General features: G+C 40.2%; 1 long non-coding RNA gene across 1 annotated transcript in view; it reads left to right on the top strand.

The window, feature by feature from the left end:
- Positions 1–8,677, top strand: part of LOC131828751 (uncharacterized) — a 147,057-nt gene extending 138,380 nt beyond the window's left edge. The window contains exons 3-4 of the long non-coding RNA XR_009352563.1: positions 4,624–4,721; positions 5,075–8,677. This is a non-coding gene — a long non-coding RNA (uncharacterized LOC131828751). The remainder of the gene's footprint in view (positions 1–4,623; positions 4,722–5,074) is intronic.
- The last annotated feature ends 8,529 nt before the right edge of the window (positions 8,678–17,206 follow it).

The following is a 17,206-nucleotide window of genomic DNA, read 5'->3' as shown; positions in this document are numbered from 1 at the left end:
CTTCTTCTAGGGTGTAGCCACAGAGATGGTCAATAGTGATGTGATTCCTACTACCTTGTAGAAATTGAACCAGTTGGATTTATATGAAGTTTGGATGTGAGTTGTGGAAGAAAGGAACAAGGATAACTATCTGTTTTTTGGCCCAAGGACCGAGTGGAAGGTCCTATCATTTTCCAAAAGGGAAGGACTGGGAGGAGCAGCTATACGGGGTGGGTGTGGAAATTAATGTTTGTGGCCAGTCTGAGATCAAGGTAGTTAGTGAACTTTACTAAGTAAAAGTATGTGGTGGGGTATCTGGGTCAAGGTGGAAATGAAGGATGGAATTTGGGGCCTAATAACCTGAAGAAGGCACTCACACCAATGAGACCTGATGAACTCACTTAGGCCAACAGGAGAGATACAGAGAGCAAGAAGGCCAAGAGCAAAACCTGGGGGTTCACTAACACTTAGAGATCTGTCAGTGGATGAGGAGGTTGCAAAGACACTGGGATGGAGCTGTTACTGAGGGTGGAAGGAATCCAGGGGTAGAGCCCTAGGAACCAGGAGAAGATCTGGTTCAAGAAAGACTTCAGGGGCGCCTGGGTGGCTCAGTGGGTGAAGCCGCTGCCTTCGGCTCGGGTCATGATCTCAGGGTCCTGGGATCGAGTCCCGCATCGGGCTCTCTGCTCAGCAGGGAGCCTGCTTCCCCCTCTCTCTCTCTCTCTCTCTCTGCCTGCCTCTCTGACTACTGTGATCTCTCTCTGTCAAATAAATAAATAAAATCTTTAAAAAAAAAAAAAGAAAGACTTCAAAATCAGGTGCTTGCAGCATTGTTGAGATGCCTTGTACAAGAAGAACTGAGCATAAAACATTGGGTTTAGCAGTATGAATGTCTTAGGTGCCTTGATAAAAAGCCATTTTGCCAAGTAGTGGGGAGAAAATCAGAGGCAGGATGTGGATACATTGAGTGTGGAATTTTTCTATGAGGCAAGCAGAGAAATGAATGAGCAGAAGCTAGAAGGGGATGCATGGTTAAGTGAAATTATATTATTCTTTTTATGATGGGCAATATCAATGTATGATTGGAAAAGTTGAAAATAAGAGGAAGATAGAGAGTGGTGTAGGAGATGGAGATGAACTTAATGATGCAAGGTGAAATTGCTTTTATTTGATTGCACGTGTTTTCTGTCTCTGTTTTAAGGTGAGGTCATCAGGTGAGAATGGGAACAGGTAAGATATACTAGGGGATATAGCAGTCATGATTGTTAAAATTAGATATTGACTTGGGCTTTAAAGACAAACCAAAAGTGAGACCAGTGAACATTATTGTGGGTTGTTTTAAAGAATGATTTGACACAGTATTTGTCAAATTTCTTCTGAAAAGGGACAGGTAATAAAGCATTTTTGGTTCTGTGAACCATACAGTTTCTGTCACACTATTCAACCCTGCCATTGTGGCACGAAAGCAGAAATAGGCAATACATAAATTAATAAATGTGGCTATGTTCCAATAAAACTACAAAAACAGGGTTTGGTTCACCTTTGGTCCAAGTATTATAGTTTGCCAACTCTTGGTTTAGCTGCATCAGTGTGCATGTGAAGGCAGAAGATATATAGATAGTAAAAGAAAGATATTTTTTCCTCCACCTAATGAATACGATGGAGTTAGAGAGGTGCCAGGAGATTAAGGGTGTTTACAAAAGATTAAGGTAAATCTGTTGTATTATGGGGGACAAAGTGAGGCAAGGGAAAGAATGAAGACATGATGGCCATGATGAACAATGTAAAGAGGGAAGGATCTAGACTACCAGATCCCATAAAGATCAGAGAGTTGGCAAGAATGGCAATACTGAAATTAGTGAGCTGGGAAGTGTGGAGGTAGAGAGGCTAGACAGAAAGGGGATCCATGAAAGTGAGATAGTCTGGAAATGGTAGCAGCAGCATGGAAGTAAAGATGAGTGGAGTGAAAGATGTCCAGAAACTGAGAGAATGGACTGTTGCTTGGACCAGTGTATTCCAAGAATAATTATGTAAATAGTCTTGAAAAGGATAAGTCTGGGGCCCAAAATCTTCAATCAATGAGAAGTGAGCCTGAGTCGGCAGATGGCCATAGTGATGAAGGGCACTGGGTATAAAGTCTGATGATTTGAGATTCAGTAGAGCTGGAGGTTTTTGTTTTTTTTTAATTTTTAATTTTTTATAAACATATATTTTTATCCCCAGGGGTACAGGTCTGTGAATCACCAGGTTTACACACTTCACAGCACTCACCAAAGCACATACCCTCCCCAATGTCCATAATCCCATCCCCTTCTCCCAACCCCCCTCCCCACAGCAACCCTCAGTTTGTTTTGTGAGATTAAGAGTCACTTATGGTTTGTCTCCCTCCCAATCCCATCTTGTTTCATTGATTCTTCTTCTACCCACTTAAGCCCCCATGTTGCATCACCACTTCCTCATATCAGCGAGATCATAGGATAGTTGTCTTTCACTGCTTGACTTATTTCGCTAAGCATGATACGCTCTAGTTCCATCCATGTTGTCGCAAATGGCAAGATTTCATTTCTTTTGATGGCTACCTAGTATTCCATTGTGTATATATACCACATCTTCTTGATCCATTCATCTGTTGATGGATATCTAGGTTCTTTCCATAGTTTGGCTATTGTGGACATTGCTGCTATAAACATTCAGGTGCACGTGCCCCTTCGGATCACTACGTTTGTATCTTTAGGGTAAATACCAGTATTGCAATTGCTGGGTCATAGGGCAGTTCTATTTTCAACATTTTGAGGAACCTCCATGCTGTTTTCCAGAGTGGCTGCACCAGCTTGCATTCCCACCAACAGTAGAGGAGGGTTCCCCTTTCTCCGCATCCTCGCCAGCATCTGTCATTTCCTGACTTGTTGATTTTAGCCATTCTGACTGGTGTGAGGTGATATCGCATTGTGGTTTTGATTTGTATTTCCCTGATGCCGAGTGATATGGAGCACTTTTTCATGTGTCTGTTGGCCATCTGGATGTCTTCTTTGCAAAAATGTCTGTTCATGTCCTCTGCCCATTTCTTGGTTGGATTATTTGTTCTTTGGGTGTTGAGTTTGCTAAGTTCTTTATAGATTTTGGACACTAGTCCTTTATCTGATATGTCATTTGCAAATATCTTCTCCCATTCTGTCAGTTGTCTTTTGATTTTGTTAACTGTTTCCTTTGCTGTGCAAAAGCTTTTGATCTTGATGAAATCCCAATAGTTCATTTTTGCCCTTGCTTCCCTTGCTTTTGGCAGAGCTGGAGTTTTTGATGGAGGAATTTCAGCAAAGAGAACAAAGGATCCTGACCCTACCTCCAGGCACAGGGCTACAAGACCTGGGGGGTGGATGTAGCCACCCCTGGGAGATTCCGCAGGCTAGTTGGTGTGCACAATGAACAAGCAAGAGATTCTGTTACATTAAGAAAGGGAAGGAAACCAAGAAAGTCAAAGATCAAAGCCCTCAGGGAATTTCTTGATGATGGAGTATGAGTTTCAGTGGTCATAGAGGCTGGTCTCTCTAAATTGATGTAGTGGCTCTACAGAGTACATGGTGGTAAACCCCTGTCTTCAGATACAGTGTGTGGGTGGATAGTTTGGCATCCGGAGAAACAAGGCAATGAAAGCTCAGGGTAACTGTCCCTTCTCTGATGTGTAACGGTAAATATTTCCAATTCTTTTTGTTAAAGGAAATACGGTGACCAAATCACACCTCTCAGGAACTCAAATTGGGATGACCAGAATCCTCTTGAAATAGTTATATAAAAAATTTTTTTAAGAGTTTACATTTAATTGAAAAATTTTATGTCTTACTTAAAGTCAGGGTAATTTTCTCCTCAAAACATTTCTGGAAGGGGGAGGTGAAAGGTTTCCACCTGTATCAAAATTTTCAGCGTTGGGGTGGGGTAAGTCAGACTTGATGATGGTAGGAACTTCGGGCCATGTGGAGAAAAGTTGGCTTGGTTGCTCATAAGTTTTTAAGGAGTTTTCTGAGGAAAATTATGGGTTTATGTAAGAGAATACATTTTAGAAGTGTCCCTGTGCTTGGGAGAGGGGCATCTGTTAGGACCTACTCCCTGAGGCTGGTTTCTTTTTCATTGGCAGAAATAGTCCGTGGTATGTCCAGGGGAGTACGGCACAGCAGGGAAGGGTGCTCCACGAAAGGCTGCTGCTGAGTGCATCCTGGGAAATGGGAGCTTGGTTTTGTGTCCCTATGAATGGCTATGTTTTAATGTGGCGTTTCCTTTGCTCACAAAAAGGAAAAGAAAAAAGTACAATGCCATATGATAAAATGTCTCGGGACACTTTGGGAATGGTAATTAGGCCATATTAATAACATTTTAATTATATAATTACAATCTTCACTTGGGTGATTGGGTGAGAAAATTTTTTTTTGAGAAAAATTTTTTATGAGCAATTATTGTGAAATTTTATTTACTCTTTGGCAGGCTGTGGGTAAAGGAAGGATGGAACATAAAACTATGGATGTAAACCCACAGGCTGTCCTAGAACCACTTGCTACTAGACTCTGATAGAATTTGCTAAGAAGTACTAAGCCATTTTAATTCTGTAATTTTTCCTTGGTTCATATATGTGTGTATTTTCTATATTTGGAAAAGACTCAGAGTTGCACCAAAGATGACTGGAAACCAATTTAAATAATTTGGAGGAATGCCTGAAGACAATGAAATGTGGAGATGCTTCTAGAACTGCAGAGGTAAGTAGGTTGCTCCAGCATCCTCCTGGAATGCCACATCAACCACACCATCTTATTGGAGGGAAACAATTTTCATTTACAATTGTAACTGATGTCTGTGATTAGTTTTCCACAAAGACTAGAGGTTGCTAATGATTCCAAGGAATTGTCAGCTTTGAGTAATCTGAATTAAATTTTTTTTTTTTTAGAAATCTCCAAGAAAACTTTAAGAGAATTTTATGGAAGATGTTTGAAGAATAGAGTTAGGCATGTAGGATTACGTAACAAAAGGACTGAAGCATTAATTCAGCAAATACTTAGCATTTATTATGAATTTCTTCTTGTTCTTGTCTGTTTGCCAAACCTCATTCTAGGAGTTGGAGTAAAGCAGTAATCCAAACAGAGAGCTATCCCTACGCTTTTGGAGCTTACAATGCAGTGGAGAAAGACTGTAAACAAAGGAGAGAAACACAGTGTGTAGGTAAATCCTACGGAGAAAAATAAAGCTGGAATGGTGAGGAACGAAGGCTTGGGGTGGGGAATCCATTTTAAATAGGATGGTCAGAGAAGGCTTTTCCAAGAAAGAGTATTTCAGCAAGAACTTCAGGATGTGAGGGGGCAAGCATTCTATAGGAATGGTCCAGACAGAGGGAATAGCAGTTACAAAGTCTGTGACCATGGAGCCTTTCTGAATATAAGCTCCTTCTGGCTAAAACATGCTGGTAGGCCAGCAAGACTGTGAGCAGGAAGATCTGTTCAGAAATTTTCCAAATGATAGTCACTTGGACTAGGGTGTTCACAAATAAATGTGGGAGGACGTGTTGGATTCTGGGTATATTTTCAAGGAGTGCTAACCAGATTTGCTGATAGATGGGGTGTAGAACGTGAGAGAAACAGAGGAGTTAAGGATAAGGCTAAGCCATGGGTCTGAACTCACAGGATGAATTGCCTGTGGTTATACTAGGAAGGGCTCCGGGAAGATCAGGACGGCAGTTTGGTCCTTGCTAGGTTTGAGCTGCCTCTGAGGCATCCATGCAGCGAGGCCCAGGGGCAATGACAGGTGCGAGTCTGGAGGTCCTCCAGATGGAGGCTGGGGCTGTAGGTATGAGCGGAGTCTAAATCTGCTGTGCTGGAGGAGATCTCCCACAGAGGGGTGTAGACGAAAAAAGTTCCAGTCAGAGGAAGGCTGTGAATTGACTATTGTACTTGGCAACCTGGAGGTCGCTGGGGACGTTGACAAAGCTGGTGGGGGTGGAGAGCCTGATTGCGGTGGATCCAAAAGAGAATCGGTGGAAAGAAATTAGAAACGGCGAGTCCGTATAATTACTTTTGCTAGTTTATTGTAAAGGGTATGGAGAGAAATAGGGCGGTAGTTGGAAGGGGACACAGAGTAAAGGAAGTTATTTAATGTTTTTTTAATGCGGGAGAAATAGCATCACATTTGTGAATAATTTAGTAGCAAGAGAAGTGATGATGCCGAAGAGAAGAATTGTCAGGCTCCCTTTGTGAGCAGGTGAAGGGGGCAGGGATGGAGGGCGCAAGCCCAGAGGCTGCCTCTCGGCTAGGAGTCAGAGCTGCCGCTTGGAGAGCCCGCAGCTGAGACTATCTGTGTGCGCTTGGATTCTGGGCGGTGTACGCAGCTGTCCCAATGAGACAAGGTGGCTTCTGATTGCTTCTGTTAAATTAAGGAAGTGCTGGAGAAGAGTGCAGAAAGCGCAAAGTTGGCTAAATCCGCAGACACATATCCATGAGCCAGGGTTGGATGGATCTGGTCTGAGAGGCTGTGAAAGCGGTGGATGGGGTTGGTCCACGTTGGTCTCTTTTGGCATCCAACAGCACCTGAGCCATTGCGGTCCAGGATCCTGTCATCTATGTGGGCCCCTGTGTCCTAGGTACCCAGCTCTCGTTACTCCAGATCCTCATATTCCAGGGTTGTGAGAAAAATCCTGGGGAGGGAGAGAAGGCTGTTACCTGGAAAGTGCTTGTGTAAATAATGGGCTTGTGAAGTTGTTTGTTGTTATTGTGGTTATTGTTGTTTTTTATTTTACTCTTTGCCCTAGAGTCTGTGATACACATTTACAACTAATCTACATCCACTTCCAAGTAATATTACACTCCTTCACAGGTGCTAGAGATTTTCAAATTCCTCCCTCACATCCCTTCTAATTCATTTCACTTATCTGTAAGTTACAATCACCCACTGTGTCTTTGCTCTTATTATTTTGAGCAAACTGCTATCTGTTAGATCAACTAAGAATAAGAAAAATAGAAAGCTTTCTTTACCTTCATTTATTCCTTTTTTAATGCTTTTACTATCTCTGTGTGGATCCATGTTTCCCACCTCTGTCATTTTCCTTTCTTCTGAAGAATTTCATTTCAAATTGAACACGTTTACTGGTGACAGATTCCCTCGGTTTTTGTCTGAGCAAGTAATTCTCCTTCACTATTGAAACATGATTTCACTTCAGGATACAGAGTTCTAGCTTGGTGTTTTTCTTTCAACACGTAAACATTTCATTCCTCTCGTTTGCATGGTTTATGAGGAGAAGTTCTATGTAATTCTTATGGCTGTTGCTCTGTAGGCTAGTGTCCCCCCCCTTCCCCCACCTCCCTAGTTCTTCCCAAATTTTCTCTTTGCCTTTGATTTTCTACATTTTTTTATATGAAATATGCAGGTGTAATTTTTTTTTTTTTTGCATTTATTGTGTTGAGTGTTTTCTGAACACTTAGATCTGTGGTTTGATTTCTGTCACTAGTTATGGAAAATTCTTGGCCATGATATCTTCAAATATTTCTTCTTTCTTTGCTTCTGGTGTTCCTATTACACATATGTTACACCTTTTATAATTGTCCCATAGTATTGGATATTCTGTTCTCTTTTCTCATTTTTTTTTTATTCTGCGACTTTTCTGTTGATTTATCCAGGCTCACGGAGCTTTTCTTGGCTGCATCTACTCTACTGATGAGCCCCGCAGAGACCCTACTCATTTCTGTTACAGTGTTTTTGATTTCTAGCATCTCCTTTCAGTTCTTCCTTACAAGTTTCTATCTCTCAGCTTGCATTACCCTTCTGTTCTTAAGTGTTACCTATTTTTTCCATTAGAGTTCCTAGCATATTAATCATAGTCATTTTAAATTCCCAATCTGGTAATCCCAAAATATCTACCATACATGATTCTCATTCTAATGCTTGGTTTGCATCTTCAGACTGTTTTTTTTTTTTTTTTTTAACTCTAAGTATTTTTGGCTTTTTAGAATGCCTTGTAATTTTTTTTTTTGAAAGCTGAACATGCTATATTGAGTAAAAGGAAATGAGGTAAATATGTTATTAGTATGATGTTTATATTTATCTGGCTGGAAGTTAGGCTGTTTGCTTACTATGTGCTATAGTTTTAGGTGTCAGAGGCTCAAATTTCCTCTAGCATTCTTGTTTGGGTTTGCAAATTGTTTTTGAGTTTCCTTACAGACTTTCTGGAACAAAACCTGAGCCTTGCAGTTCTTCTCAGCTGTCATCTCATACTATTATAGAGGAGCCCTGTTGGTGTGTGGTAAAGTGTGTTGGGGGGAACAGAGGGAGAAGAAGCCTTCTAGTTTTTTATGAGAAATTCTCAGTATTTGATGGTCCTGTGTCACTGTATTATATGACCTTTACAAGTGCATTTCAGCTCCTTCCTTTTTCCCCTTAGGTGACACAGGAAGACTAGAGGTGGCCAAATTTGGGTATTCCCCTTCCTCCTTGTTGGTTAGGCTTGGGTGAATCTCATGTTGGTTGAGATCAGCTACAAGAGTTTCCCTTGAGGGCAGACCTTTGTTCATAAGAACCAAAAGCTCTGGGGGCATTTTGAAATGATTATTTCCTTTCTCCTGCCTAAAGCATGAGGAGATATTTCTCTGATTTTTCACCCTGATAACCTGCTGGGGGGTTCCTGGCATTAAAATTCATGAAGGTGTTTGCTCCCCACCCCATTCCCCAAATGGTGGGCCCCTAACAGGTTTTCTCTCAAGCTTGTCTACACAGAGCCTCCCAGGCTCCGACTATGGCTCCTGCCTGGTAAGCCTTCTTTCTTTATATTTGCTCATCTCTCCTAAATTGGGGCAGGCAATTTGTCCAATGCCCTGCATTTTTCTGATGAGTTCAAGAAGAGTTGCTGATTTTTAGTTTGTTCAGCTTTTTTCTTGCGAGGAGTGGAACAACTTCCAAGCTCTTCACTTTGTATTCATAGTATATATTCAGGTTCACTGGAAAGTGGAGTCCGAAGACTTTTCAATGGGAAATGATTCATGCCATGATAATGTAAGGCCAAAAGAAAGCAAAGAAGAGGTCAAAAACAATTTAAAAAAGAGAAGGAACATGGTCACTGGGATGATGAGAAAAGGGAAATAAGGAAGAGAAATTATTAACTTCTGACAATGGTTTATAATTATTAAATTATAATTTAATATAAATATAATTAAATATAAATATGTATTTATAAATATAAGTGTGAATTAAATATAAATATAAATTATTAAAATAATGGTTCATTTTGACTCAAGTGAAGCTCTCTTTTCTCCTCTTCTCCTTTCCTGTTTGTCTCTTCCTTCCCTCTCTGCTCATCTTTCTCCTTCTTGTCCTTACCTCCTTCTCCTCCTTCCTTCTTTTGTTCCTTTCTGTTAAGAGTATGAGAGATGTCCTCTGTGGCTTCAGGCATGTCAGTCCTTGGCATTCCTCCTGGTGGTAAGGAAGCTTATCCTTTCAGGCTGGTTCTGCTGGCAGGGCAGCCGGCCACAAAATGTTGGGAGTCCCTTGAGGCTCACTTCAGAGCTTGTGTTGGACCTTTTACATAACGAGTCGGGAGGACTCTTCTATGACCTTTACTATACCTTTCCTTTTCTTTTCCTTTCCTTTCTTTTCTTTCTTTCTTTCTAGAGAGAGTGAGCATGAATGTTGAGGGTGAGGGGGAGTAGAAGAGGGAGAGAGAGGGAATCTCAGGCAGACTCCCCACCGGTCATGGAGCCCAATGCAGGGCTCAGTTTCATGATCCTGAGATCACAACCTGAGCTGAAATCAAGAGTCAGACCCTTAACTGACTGAGCCATCCAGGTGGCCCTGTACATTTTATTTTTGTGAGCAACAAGGCAGGCATAGGATGGCATGGGTCTCATGAGTTGTCTCTCCAGAGATCCCTACTTGAGCCCTCAAGTGGGGATGATTTACTTACTTGCCATGTGTTGAAGACAACTGTTGTAGGAGGCTAGTTGGAAACTACCAGGTATTCTCTCCGCCTGCCATGTTAGAGTTTATGGAGGTGCTTTTGAAATAGCAATCTCAGGACCATCCCTGTGTAGAGCCTGGCCCAGTGCTAGATAATAGGAGAAGCCGTAACAGTTTGTCCAATGACTATAAATGTGTGCCACGTCACAGCGGTGTTGCTATTAATACTGAAGTCTGCAAATGTTCTTAGAATCTCAGTTACTGGGGGCAACTTTTGTGGGGGCTATAAATCTAAAAATATTAGGGCTTTATTATAGGACCCTTGGATTGCCAGAGATCCCAAGAATCTGGTTATAGGGTCCGCACTAACTGTACTTTCACTCAGACCCAATCTAGCCTGTTTGCTCAGTGTTTAAAGAAACCTTTAAATGCAGTACAAAGCATGCAAGAGCCTTTAGAAAACAGTGAAAAGCAAGGGAATGGCATTGACCTTGAGTGGAAAAGGGCAGTAGTGGTTATGTCTTGAAAGGGAGTATAAAAAGAAGGGCCATCTTTAGTGTAGAAGGTATAAAAGGTAGGCAAATAAGGCTTGTGAAGGGGGAAAAAGCAATGCCCAGAGTGATGAGAACTTGGACATCAGTTGGACTGGAAAAGGAATGGCTGTATAATCAGGATTTAGCATCTATATCTCAGACTTAATTAACTTTAAATGACAACGACTTAGGGGGCAGATGGCTGGGGATTGAAACTCCATTCTGCTGTTCACTAACTGTTTAACCATGGGCAAGTTACTTAACCATTCTGCGCCTAAGAATGAAATGATTTCATAACTATAAAGCTCTTAGAATACTGGCTGGTGTGTTGTCATGTTGTAGGCACTATTAAGTACATGAATCCTATATATGTAAGTGTGGGTTTCTCCCTCTGAGTGATGATGTACATAGGGGATACACATTGTATGTGTATTGATGGAGATTTTGAATCTGTCACTGAGGAGATTTTCAGAAGTGAAGTACCCAGCAAAAATACTTTATTTGGTTTAAACAAGACCTTTGATAGGGCCTCAGTGGACAAAATTGAAAAATACAGGTTGGAGCCAGGATGGTAAGGGGACTGTGTTGACTGTCCCCTCCACATACTTGATATTACCTGATTGAGGTCAACTTGGGGGAAGGGTTCCAGGGGCTTTGTGCATCGACAGACTACAGTTCTCCTGCAATATACAGTTTTTAGTGACTTTGGTGAAGATATAAAGGGCATGCTCATTGGAGCTATGCAGGGTATACAGCCATATAGGTTGGATTAAAGAATCCTGATCCCCAAAGGTATTCTTCAGATCAAGCCCTTCTTTCCTCTTTAACTCCCAACGTCCCTTTCCTTTCATTGCTATACTATACTGCTTGAGTTTTTCTTGTACACGCGGTAGATTCCCATCTGTATACCCTTTCCTCATGCTATCCTTTCCTCTCACACATTTGGAGCATGCTTCTTCTTCTTCTTCTTTTTTTTTTTTAAGATGATCCGCCCTTCCTCTCTAGGACATTTTCAAGGCTATCATGCTTTCATCAAAGCCCTAGTAACTGTCTGCAGCTGAGAGGCTCAAGATAGACTTGGGGCTTTGCTGACAAATCCTGGCTTTGTCTCGAATGCAGGATGGGAAAGGCACCTGCCCCTACAGACTCAGTTGACATATGTGTCTTTATTTCACACTGTGCAAGATGTGTTCACCTTGTTAAGGAGGGGGATTTTGACACACCAGTGGGGACTTGCTTGTGTGCTGATTTGGTCCTGATACTTCCCTCTGCACCATCTCCTGCATCAGCAGTGAGAAAGGGCACCTGGTTTATTAAATGGACTGCAGTGGGCAGGGGACATATGAAATTGCTTTCATATTCTTCCACACTGCTTTTAAATATGTTCTGCCAACTCTCCCTTCTCCACCATAGGATCAGATTGAGGGAAGTCCTGCTGCCTTTCTGATCTGGTTTGGATATTAGAATAGTCTTGTCTTCAGACAAGTTGAGACCAATCTAAATAAAACTTTCTGCACATATCCAGGAAAGCCTGTCTGTATGCTCAGGTCTGACTCTGCTTATCAATCAGTGTTAGGGTAGGGGTGATGCTTGTTGTTTAACTCTTCACTAGCATCGCTCTTCCTCCCCCACTTTTACGCTGCCTCTGGGTCCTTCCAGATTCAAGCACGGAGGATGGTGTTAATTCATTTATTCAACAAATACTCATTGTGTTCTACATTCATGCCAAGCACTGTTCTGGGCTTTGGGTATGACCCAGTACAACAATGTCCTTCCCTTCATGGAACTTCTGTTCAAGCAGGCAAGGCAAAATATATTGATAAAAATATAATATTTCTGAGTATAATTGGGGCTGTGAGGAGAAGTAAAGAAGGAAAGAGGAATCAGGATTTCTGGGAATGGGTTTGCTATATTTTATAAAGCAGACATTGAAGGACTTTCTGGTAATATGACATTTGTGATGAGACCTAAGAGCAATGGGGAGTAAGCTCTGGGGGGAGATGGGGAGGAACTTCTAAGCAGAGGAGACCAAATATCCAAGGAGCCCAAGATGCCCAGTGTGGCTGGGGAACAAGTGAGGTGGAGAATAGCAGATGTTGGGGCAAGAGGCATTTGGAGGTGGGGACAGTCATGTTAGGCTTGTTAGGTCATGGCAGGAATTTCAGCTGTTAATTGAGTAGGCAGGGAAGCCACTGGCGAGGATGTGTGGATGAAGGGTGTAATCTGACTTAAATTTTACTGTGACCTCCCTGGGTGCTGAGGGAAGTCAAGTTCAGAAATGGGGAGACAAGTTAGGGTGTGACTGCAGTCATCTAGATGACACAGGATGGTGGCTTAGCCTATAGTCATATTCTGGGTTTTCTGAAGGTAAATACATTAGGGTTTGTTTCTGGGTAGCATTTGAGATGAAGAAGAAAGAAGGGACTCCAGAGGACTCCCCTAGGAAGTGGGAGGATGAGTCTGTCATTTACTGAAATGGGAAAAGTTGCAGGAGAAACAGGGTTCATTCAGGGTTTGGTAGAAAACAAGTTTTATTTGAACTCACTAAGTTTGAGCCATGGAGTTCAGGAATCTAGGCTGAAGGCTTGTAGGAAGACTCTGGATAGGGCCTGGGACTACCTACTACAAAGGTTATCTTCTGAGAATGAGTAATATGCTAGAGGTCTGAGAAGAATGAAGATGTAAAGAAGAGGAGGGACTGGGAAATGTGATTGCAGAACTGCAGCAGCCCTGATTGCACCCTGAGGCTAGTGGTCACACATTTCAACAAAGGCTAGTCAGCTTGGTTTTCCTTTTGTTGCATTGGACAGCCTGAGATTAAAGACTTTTTTCAACACATAATTTTCTGGGTTCTTTGGAAATCCTTGCACAAGGACCTCTGATGTACATTATCCCCTTTGTGACTCTTGTCAGTCCTTATGTGAGGGACAGCTCCTGGGATTCTTACATCTTGCTAGACTACCCTCTTGTTCAGAGTCCTTTCAAAGTAACTTGGGATTTTTTTTTTTTTAAAGTTTATACATTTATTTATTTGCACTTCCCACAACATACACTTGCCCCACAGGAATGCTTGCATCTTCTCTCCTATGAGTGGTGAAGCTGTAGCTGGGCCACCATTTCCTGCTTTCCTTGCTCAGCAGTTGTTCAGACTTGTCCAGGTGAGAGCTGGAAAACTGTTTTCCACCCACACTTTAGGGAGTACCTTTCAGCTTCATCCAAAAATTTTCTAGCCAAGAACTTTCAAGCCTCCATGTTTCGGCAGCCCAGAAACTCTCTTCACTAGAGAATAAGACGGTAACTTGCTCTTCTCAAAAGCACAGCCTCTGAACTCTCTGTATTATTTCCTTTCTAAAAACTTTTTATTTGGAAATAATTTCAAACTTACAGAAAGATAGAATGAAAATAGTATAATAGTACAATACACTCTTTACCTAGTTTTGTCTATTAACTTTTTACCCTATGTGTTGTATCATTTGCATGTTCTCACTCTATAGATGATTAAAGAAACATCTCTCTCTCCTTAATTCTGTATATATTTCCAAAGAGTAAGGAGATTCCCATAATCATAACACAGTTCTCAACTTCAAATACTGATATTGATATAATTATTTCATCTGATCTATCATCCCTTATTCCACTTAAGCTGTTGATCTAGTATCCTTAAGAGCATTTTCCCTGGAATATTGGATCCAGTCTGCAAGCTGGTATTGGGTTTTGTTGTTATGCCTACTCATCATTCTTTAATCTACAATGTTTTATGCCATTGATATTTTTAAAGAATACATTCCTCCCTATAAAAAAAGAAAACCTTTCTTATTTTGCATTTGCCTAATATTTCCCTGGGACTTGATTGAGGTTATTTAATGTATTCTTTTTAAAAAATCCTTTTTAGTATAGCCATAAGGATATGCAACCATCACCACTATCTAATTTTTGAATATTTCCATTACCCCCAAAGAAACTTCATATATATTAGTAGTTACTCCCCATTTCTTATTTGTCCCAACCTCTGGTAACCATTAATTTACTTTCTGTGTCTATGGATTTGCCTGTTATGAACATTTCACATAAATGTTACCATAAAAATATGGTTCTTTTTTTTGGTATGGTTTATTTGATTTAGCATAATGTTTTTAAGGTTCATCTTGGTAGTACATATCAGTTTTTTTAATGGCTGGATAACATACTATTGTAAGCATATGCAAGATTTATTTCTTCATGTATTAGTTGATAGACATTTGAGTTGTTCCTACTTTGTGTTCCTAATTGTGTTATGAACATTCATGTAGGCTTTTTGTAGATATAGGTTTCATTTAACTTGTGTGATATCTAAAAGTAGAGTTGCTGGGTCATATGGTAATTCTATGTTTAATTTTATGAGGAGGTATCAAACCATTTTCTAAAGTGACTATCCATTTTACATGACTACTGGCAATGAATAAGTGTTCCAATTTATCCACACCCTTGCCAACACTTGTTATTGTATGTCCTTTTGATTATATCCATGCTAAGGGGTATGAAGTGGCATCTTGTGGTTGTGATTTGCATTTCCCTAATGATTAATGATGTTGAGTATCTTTTCATGTGTTAATTGGCCACTTACATGTTCTCTTTGGAATAGTGTCTATTCAAATTTTTTACCCATTTTTAATTGGATTATTAGTCCTTTTATTGTTGAGTTGTGAGTGTTTTTTCTGTATTTTGGATACTAGACTTTTCTCAGATATATTTTGCAAATGATCTGTTCCATTCTGTGGGCTCTTTTTTCACTTTCTTGATGCTGTCTTTTGATGCATAATAGTTATTAATTTGATGAAGCCAAATTTATCTAATTTTTGTTTTGTCACTTGTGCTTTTAGTGTTATATCTAAGGAACTATTTCCTATTCCAAGGTCATAAGGATATATCCTTATGTTTGAAGAGTTTTATAGTTTTAACTTTTAGGTCTTAGATACATTTTAAGTTAGATTTTAGTTGTGTAATGAGGTAGGGGTTCAACTTCATTCTTTTCTATGTGGATTTGATTGTCTCAGTGCCATTTTTCTCACTGAATTGCCTTGATACATTCAGCAAAAATCAATTGACTATAAATGTATTAGTTTATTTATGGACTCTCAATTCTATTCCATCAATGTATATATCTGTCTTTATGCCAGTACCACACAATCTTTATTACTTTAGCTTTGTACTAAGTTTTGAAATTGGGAAATGCAAGTTCTAGTTTTTGTCTTTCATTTTCAAGACTGTTTTGCTATTCTGGTTCCCTTGAATTTCGCTATGAATTTTAGGATCCATATGTCAATTTCTGGGGGGATAAAGGTACTAACATTTTGACAGAAATTATATTGAATCTGTAGATGAATTTGGGGAATATTGCTATCTTAACAATGTTAGGTCTTCTAGGTCGCAAACACAGATGTCTTTCCATTTATACAGGTCTTTATTTTTTTGTAAACATGTATATATTTTAAGTTTCACATTTTGCCTTTTTAAAAATTATTTCTTAAGTATTTTATTCATTTTGATACCACTGTAAATTGAATTGTTTTCTTAATTTCAGTTTTGGATTGTTCATTGTTAGTATATAGAAATATAATGGATTTTTATACTGAACTTTTTTAAAAAAGAGTTTATTTATTTATTTGAGAGAGTGAGAGAGACAGCGTGAGAGGGGGAAGGTCAGAAGGAGAAGCGGACTCCCTGCCAAGCAGGGGGCCCGATGCGGGACTCCATCAGAGGACTCCAGGATCATGACCTGAGCCTAAGGCAGTCGCGCAACCAACTGAACCACCCAGGCACCCTATATTGATCTTTTATCTTGCAACCATTCTAAACTCATTTATTAGGTCTAATAGTTTTTTGTCAGATTCTTAGGATTTTCTATATGCAAGTTAGTACCATCTGAAAATAGAGATAATTTTACTTCTTCTTTTCCAAACTGAATACCTTTTATTTCTTTTTCTCGACCAATTGCCCTGCCTAAAATCTCCAGTGCAATGGTGGATAGAAATGATGAAAGCAAATATACTTGTCTTGATCCTGACCTTTAGAAGCAAAGCTGTCAGGGTTTCACCTTTATGTACAATGTTAGCTGTGTGAATATATATATATATATATATATATGCTCTTTGTCAGGTTAAAGAATTCTATTCATAGTTTGTTGAGTTTTTTTTGTTTAAATCATGAAACAATATTAAGTTTTGTCAAATGCCTTTTTGGTGTCTATAGAGATAGTCTATGTTTTTGGTCCTTATTGTACTAATATATTAATATGATTTGTTATTTTGATTGATTTTCATATGTTAACTAATCTTGCATTCCTTGGATAAATCCCAGGTTTTCATGGTTTATAATCATTTCAATGTGTCCCTGATGTGGGGCCCGATCCCAGGACCCTGGGATCATGACCCGAGACAAAGGAAGAGGATTCAACCCACTGAGCCATCCAGGTGCCCCAAGTCAGTAGTTTTCTAATTTGTGATATATTTAGCATCAGGGTAATACTAGTCTTCTAGAATAAGAAGGAAAGTTTTTCCTCCTCATATTTTTTTAAAGAGCTTGTGAAAGATTTATTTTAATTATCTCTTAAAAGTTTGGGAGGGGCGCCTGGGTGGCTCAGAGGGTTAAGCCTCTGCCTTCGGCTCAGGTCATGAACTCAGGGTCCTGGGATCAAGCCCCACATCAGGCTCTCTGCTCGGCAGGGAGCCTGCTTCCCTTCCTCTCTCTCTGCCTTCTCTGCCTACTTGTGATCTCTCTCTCTGTCCAATAAATAAATAAAA

The sequence above is a fragment of the Mustela lutreola genome, chromosome 4 (assembly GCF_030435805.1).
Source record: "Mustela lutreola isolate mMusLut2 chromosome 4, mMusLut2.pri, whole genome shotgun sequence".
NCBI lineage: Eukaryota > Metazoa > Chordata > Mammalia > Carnivora > Mustelidae > Mustela > Mustela lutreola.
The sequence above is the reverse complement of the archived record's forward strand: the minus strand, read 5'-3'. Positions and strand labels throughout refer to the sequence as shown.